Source organism: Cavia porcellus, unplaced genomic scaffold (genome assembly GCF_034190915.1).
Source record: "Cavia porcellus strain 051 isolate PalLab524CR breed Dunkin Hartley unplaced genomic scaffold, mCavPor4.1 scaffold_1, whole genome shotgun sequence".
Classification (NCBI taxonomy): domain Eukaryota; kingdom Metazoa; phylum Chordata; class Mammalia; order Rodentia; family Caviidae; genus Cavia; species Cavia porcellus.
Window position 1 is genome coordinate 49,705,225 of NW_026947484.1, and position 7,760 is coordinate 49,712,984.

The window sequence follows — 7,760 nt, forward strand, 5'->3', positions numbered from 1 at the left end:
GGCAAATATGACATTTTTTCCAGAAAAATGGAAAAATGGAAAAAAATGGAAAAAATGTCATTATATACATATAAAATCTTTTTTTTTTTTTTTTTGAGACAGGGTCTCACTATGCAGTTCAGGCTGGCCTTGAGCTCACTTTGTAGCCCAGGCTGGTCTTGAACTCGAAATGATCCTCCTGCCTCAGCTTCCCGAGTGCTCGGATTACAGGCATGAGCTACCCCATCCGACTCTATATATAAAATCTTATTTACTCTTTTGGCTTCTCACACCATGGAGACAATATGAAGTTTAGTCATGTGAGTCTGACCTACTTCACTTGTGAGTATGGACTCGTGTTGCATCCATTTATCTGTTCTTTATAGCAAAGGGATACTCCACTGCATAAAAACATCACATCTTCTTTATTCATTCCTTGGTTGATGGGCATTTGAGTTGTTTCTGAGATTTTGCTAGTACAAATTGTGTCATTATGAACATGGTTGCACATGTATTGCTGTGGTACAATGTTTTCTTTTTCTGTTTTGTTTTAAAGGAAATGAAATAAAACAGTAAAATGGAACAAAACAAGGCAGTGAGAACAATACTGAATTTCAAGAACAAGATAGAAGGAAATCCTCCATAGTTGCTATATTGCATCTTGTTATCCTCTAAATAGATGCTCAGACTACTGGCTTTAGACCTACAAAGTCAGTCAGACAACACAAGCATTAAGTTGTCTTTTTACTTCAGTTGCCATCATCTCAGCCTGTGTTCCTCCGAATCAGCTGGGGGCTTACAGTGAGGGAGGGCCCTCTTGTCTCCTGGCCCACGCACCAGCTGGCTCAAGGAGGATGTGGTTTGGCCTCTTGGTTCTCCTCCTGGCTGGCATGGCTGCTGTAGGACGTTTTTAATTCTCCTGGGAAGATACCCAGAAGGGGAATAACTGGGTTGAATGGCATCTCCAGTCCCAGTTTTTTGAGGAATCTATGCACTGATCTCCACAGTGGTTGCACCAGTCTACACTCCCAGCAACAGTGGAGAAGGGCTCCTTTTCTCCCCAAAGCCCCTTCAGCATTTGTTGATTTCTTCATAAGAGCCATTCTTCTGGAGTGAGATGGAATCTCACTTCATCTCTTGAATGACCAGTGATATTGGACATTTTCTCACCTATTTATTTGCTCTTTGTATTTCTTCCTCTGAGATACGTTTGCTCATCCGAGATGCCCATTTTTGAATTGGGTCTTAATTTTTTATTTTATTTTGTCACAGGGCCTTGCTAAGTTGCTAAACTACCCAGCCAGGCCTTGAACTTGCAAGCCTTGCACAGTGCTGGCATCACAGGTGTGTGCCTCCACTCCTGGCTTGAAGGTTCCTTTTCCTAACTGTCCCTTATCATTGCCACCTCTGAAAAGATCCCACCAGCCTGCTCTCATGTCGAGACCCCATATTGTTCCCTTTCCTCCCTCCCTCTCCACCTGCTACTCCCAAAACGCTCCCATGATTCCCACATTACTCAGGAGGACACCACAGCCGCCACCTGCTGAACCCTTGCTGTGTACGGGCACTACACTAAATGTGTCACAATAAATACCTCTCACATAGCTACTGCCTGCTACACTCCAGGATCTCTGCTCTCAAGGGGTTTCATAAGCCAAAAGTCAATACAAATTTTTGTGAAATATATCTTGGGGGGATACTAGAGCTTGAACCTCAGGGACTCTCACTGAGTTACAACCCCCATTCTTTTTATTTTTTATTTTAAGACTGTCTCCCTAAGTTGCCCTGGCTGGCTTTGAGCTGCCTCAGCCTCCCAAGTAGCTGGGATTTACAGGGCTGGATCAATTTTTTTTAAAAAAAATCAATTAACTTTATTCATGATTCTAGAATCAAGTAACATTTCATTCAAAAAAACAGATTAAGTGCCCCCCATACAACTTTATTGTTGCTGTTGTTCTGGTGCTGGGGATGGAACCCAGGGTTTTGCTCACATCCCGAAAGGGCTCTACCACCTGGCCACATTCCCAGCCCTGCGTAATTCTTCAGAAACTCTACTGCTGCAGCAAACATTTTTTTCTCCTGGATACAAACACAACAGTATGATAAGCTGCAATATTAGAGAGATAGGCAGGTGATGTCACTCCACTGACACAGGCGTAGTTTGGGGGTGAAAGAGGACACAGAGTTCCACAGTGGAGGTGCCAGACCAGAGGCCAAAGGGCTTTAGGAAGAGGAAGGTTCTGAGATGGATCTTAAAGGAGGACGGTTTGTGGATGTAGGCGTGGATGGCTGGGCAAGATGAGAACAGAGTCTGGGGTAGTAGCTCAGCTCTGCCCTTTGACTCTGGCAAATGACATCTCTCCTAAGTCCAAGTTTCCTTCTTGGAAAGCCGAGAGAGCGATGTTATCATCTTTTGGAGTTTGTGGTCAAGATAAGTTAAGGAGTGCAGGCGAAACTGTCATATCTGAAACTCAAGAGAGGGATCTAGCTAAAAAACAACAAAATGAAACAAACCCCAGCTCTCTCTCCTGCATCTTTCCACTTAAACTAGTCATTAAAGAATAATCTTGACACCTTACTGTTTACACAAATGGCCTTTTCCCTTTGACTTCTGTTCTAACTTGGTGTTTCTGGGCCCCGCCCCCTCAGCAGATGTGACACTCATCATCTCTGCAAAGCAGAGGTGGCAATCGAGGTCCCAGGGAGTTAAACACCCCTGTCCCCACTCACGAGGTCACTTAGCCAACAAAGCCTCGGACTCTAAACCTTTCCGTGCTTGCCTCGATAGCAAAGCAAATAACTAACAAAAACCCCAGGTGGGGACTAAACCCTGAAATGCTTTCTGCCAAACACAGCATTGCTTCCTTATGACTCGCTCTCCAGCAAAAGGGGAGACATTCACCCACGGAACATTCACAAGGTCAGGAGTGGGACACAAGAACCGACTTCCTCAGACTTTGTTCCCCTCTCAATTCAGCTGTGAAAATCATTAGCCAACTATAAATCAATAAGGAACACCAAAGGTCAGCCTGTGGCAATTAGAACTCGGCCCCAGGGCCTCCTGTGCAGGGAGATGGTGAAGGATTTTTCATCCACATCCCGGGGAGACCCGAACTCCAGGAGGCTGTGATGTGGCCTGGGACTGAGCCTGGGCACCCGTGTGGCACAGCCTCCCTGTCCCCTTTCCAGCACAACCAGACTCCCTACCCTGTCACCAGCTGGGCTCTGCAAGGACCAAGCAAGGAGCCCAGAAGGTGGTCTGGGTGACTCTGCCTTAGGAGCTCTCTGTCACACCTGCAAAGAGAGATGGGAGCAGGAGACAGAGGAACAGAGAGAAGGAGTGGAGGAAGAGAGGCAGAGTCAGGGTGCTGCTGCAGGGGAGACCCCGATTTGCTAGGGTTTGGGATCCTATCAGTTTGGGTGGTCTTTCAAGCTGAAGTTTCTCTCTCTCTCTTTTTTTTGAGACAGGGTCTCACTATGCAGTTCAGGCTGGTATTGAACTCACTTTGTAGCCCAGGCTGGTCTCAAACTCACAAGGATCCTCCTGCCTCAGCCTCCCAAGTGCTGAGATGACAGGCATAGGCCACCAGGCCAGGCTCTCAATCTGGAGTTTCTTGATACTCTTTACTGAAACAGCAAGTTATCTGGCTCCTGGGGACACATACACCACCATCACCACCACCACCATGCAGTGCACTGACCTTGTACTCTACATATGTGAATTACAAAAATGATGGGGTCTGGGGAAACACTTTAAACCTGCTGTGTTAACTGTCCCCAAGGCTTGGTATTCAGAGACAGCCTTGCCCCCGCGTGCACACAGAGAGCCATGTCCTCTGCGCTCACCCCAGCCACTTCTCCTTCCAGGGGTCTTTCTACGCTGTCGCTGGAGCGGGGCACAGAGGCCTACCACTTAGCTCTGCTGCAAGGTCGGAGGAGGCGAGCTACAAAGTGGGAGAGACCAGCCTAAGGAACACTTGTTCTGCCTGGAGGGTAGGAGGGAATTGGCCTATTGAGACGAAAGCAGTTTTTCTGTTGTTTCTTTTGAGACATGGTCTCTCCCTACAATATGCAACCATCCTGCTTCAGCTTCCTAATAGCACATATCGCTGTGTCCAGGACATGCTGCTATTGAGTGGATCATCTCAGTGGAAATGATCTTCAGGCTTTTTCAAAAGCGAAAATGTAGAACAGAGGTCAGGGCTGGAGAGGACAGGGTGTTGTCTCCACACAGGTGGCAGCTGTGTGACAGGCAGACATGCATAGGGTCCCTTCGAAACCACCACCAGGTGCCTGCCCATGGCAGACCACCTGTGCTGCCCATGGCTGACCACCTGTGCTGCCCATGGCCTGCATTGTTGGTGCTAGCAGGAAGATCTGGAAGGACCCACTGGGTGTAAGAATCTCCACTCCACACCCACAGATAGCAGCTGTTTATGACACTGCTTGGAGCCAAAGCCAGACAGAATTGAGCAAGAAGAGGGACCAGGGAGGCCACCAAAGACCCCTCCTTGGCACCTGGGTTTCTTCTAGTGACTTCTCGGAAGCAGGAAGATTTTCCCTTCTGCATCTTCCTCCACTGATAACAAAGGAAGACAGCGTAAATCCCCACCTCACCTCAGCCGGGTGGATGGGAACAGTGACAGAAGTCATACAGGAAGGGTGACGAGTTACCGACCACTGCTCTGAGAGCTGCACTGCCCTGAGAGCTGCACTGCCCTGAGAGCTGCCTCTGAGTGCACAAACATGTGCTTCACTGAAGTGGGGTGAGGGGCCCGGGGATTCAGCTCAGGGATGTAAGTGCCTGCCTGGCAAGCGCAAGGTTATGAGTTTGGTTCTGGGTACCCATCCCAAAAAGGTTCGTGTTAGTATTGTTTGCACAATGAAGCGCGGTGAAAAGCAGTGGACCATCTGCTGCCCTGGGGAAGTCAGGGCCTCATGGGAGAGAACACAGTGGGCAGTCGGGCAGCTGGTCAACCACAGCCTTGCCATTAGGCAGTGTACACCCATCCCCCAGTCTTGCTCTTTTCTGATTGGGTAAACGGGGCTCTTTTCTTTGACTTCCCACATCAGTTTTATTTAGATTCTGTTTGTTAATTTTGACAAAAAACATTCTGTCATGGTGCTGATTTGAACTGACTGGAATATGTAGACCATTTGGGGAAGACCTGGCATTTTAATAATATTGAGTTTTCTAAGTCATGAACACAGTTGGTGTGTCCGTTTACTTGGCTTCTTTGATTTCTTCCACTAGACTCTTAAGGTTTTCAGCATAGTCTACATTTAATCTGAGGCATTTCATGCTTTTTGGTACTTGTATAAATGTTATTTCACTTTTCAGTTGTTCATTGCTGGAATCCAGAAACGAGCTTGAGTTTTGTTTGCTGACTCTAATTAATTTCTTTTCTTTCTTTGTTTTGTTTTGCCTTTTTGGGATAGGGTCTTGCTATGCAGTTCAGGCTGGCCTTGAGCTTACTTTGCATCCCAGATTGGCCTTGATCTCACAATGATCCTCCTGCCTCAGCTTCCTGAGTGCTGGGATTACAGGTGTGCACCACCACATATGACTACCTAATTAATTTCTTATTAATTCTGGTAATGCCTCTCTTTTCATGGTAAGTGCTTTGAAATATTTTAGATGTAAATCATCATGTTGTCTGTGAATAAAGACAATTTTATTTCTTCAGTCCATATGTCTTTTGGGTGTTTCTTTGTCTTACTGTGTTTGCCAGGACTTGGCATGATGTTGAAAGATGGTGGTGAATTCAGTCCCGTGCCTTACCTGAGTGAGAACGCATTTAATTCTTCACTGTTAAAGATGATGATCAGGGCTGGACGTTTAGTTCAGTGGCACAAGTGCCTGCCTGGCAAGCATGAGGTTGTGAGATTGATCCCTGGTACCGAAAAAAAAAAAAAAAAAGAGAGAGAGAGAGAGAGAGATTGGTCCAGAGATACAGCTCAGGAACATAAGCACCTGCCTGGCAAGTACAAGGTACTCAGTTTAATCCCCTGTCCAAAAAAAAAAAAAAGATGAGGTTAAACTGGGCAGGGTGGTGTGTACCTGTAGTCCTAGCTGCTTGGGAGGCTAATGGAGGGGATCACTCAAGCCCAGGAGTTAGAGACCAGTCTAGGCAACAAAGCAAGACCCAAATTCAAAATAAATAAAGAAGCAGACAAGCAAATAAATAAGATGTTAGCTGTAGGGTTTTGTTGTCGATGATGCCCCTTATGGAGTTGAAGAAATCGCCTTTTTTCTCCCAGTTTACTGAAAGTTTTTATTGTGAACACTTTCATATAGCACTTTAAATACCATTTTCTGCATATATAGGATGATGATAATGTGGCTTTTCTTCTTTAGTCTGTTGCTGTGGTGAATTGTGTTATTTTCAAATGTCGAGCAGGCTTTTATGCCTGGGATAAATTCCCCTCGGTTTGGATACACTTTCTGTATCGCTGGCTTTGATTTGCTACCATTTTGCTGGGGATTTTTTCCCATTATGTCCCTCTGGCTTGCTAGCCCATAGTTTTCTTTTCTTCTATGTTGCTACGTGGTTTGTGTCTGAGCGTAATTAATGCTGGAGCCCTGCTGAGGCATCGGCTTCTTTTCTCTTCTGTATTCTGGGAGAGTTTGTGAAAACTGTTTTTCTTCTTCCTTAACTACTTGCTAGAATTTGAATATGTAAAAATGTCTGGGTATGGAGGTCTCTTTGTTGTGAGGTTTTTAAAAGTATAAATTCAACTTTTAAAGATTTATTGTTCTATTGTGGTTATTTCTTCTTAAGTCTTTTCTTTTCTTTTTGAGACAGGGGCTCATTGTGGAGTCCAGGCTGGCCTTGGACTCTCCACACCATCCTCCTGCCTCAGCCTCCCAAGTACTGGGATTACAAGCACGTGCCACCATGCCTAGTCCTTTTTAAGTCTTAAGTGAAGTTCAGTTCCAGGCACCAAAATAACAACAGCAGCAGCAATAATAACAACAACCACAATAATAATAGCAGGGCCAGGATAAATGTGGGGCACAAGTCTCACTTCCCCTTCTGTGCAGAGTCACAGCCTGCCACTGTTTATTGCTCTGTGAGGCCTCCGGCTGATGCTTGATGCACCTCTCAGGCCCTGTTAGCTGTTTGGGCAGGAGGCATAGTGAAAAAGCAAGCTCTCTCCTAAGACCTCAGCCAGAAGCCCCGTGCTCCAGGAGCTAGGACAGCCGTCAGGTCGGCTGCCACCAGAAGCAGGGGAGCTGGGGCCTTGCCCCCACTTCACCCAAACTAACCATACAGCTTTAGACAAATTGCTCACCCCCTGTGAGCCTCTACTGCAGACAGAGCTGGCAGCTGGCTGGCTTGCCTTACAGGAAGGCCTGGAGATGAACAGCACAGGGCCAGGAAGACTGCAGCCACAGTGAGCTAGAGTCTCCTACTGACTTTTCACCCCGTCACTGAGAGAGAGAGAGAGAGAAGAGAGAGAGAGAGAGAGAGAGAGAGAGAGAGAGAGATTGAGAGAGAGAGCCCTGAGTTGGGAGGGAGGTCGAGGGACCCTGAGCTGGGAGAGTGGAGCTAGCTGTGGGTTCTTGGTAAGTCACCCTGTGCTTTTCAATATGTTATTACAGAGCGTTGATCAGTGCAGCTGCCCTGGATCAAAGCACAGACAGTGGAGTCCCAGCGGTTCATCCAGGAATGTTCTGCCGCGTGAGTCTCCTCCTCGTGCTGGCTACAAATCCGGATCTCTGTGGTCTGCACTTGGACAGTGAAGACATGGGTTTTATACCTGTCACAGGGAAAGGA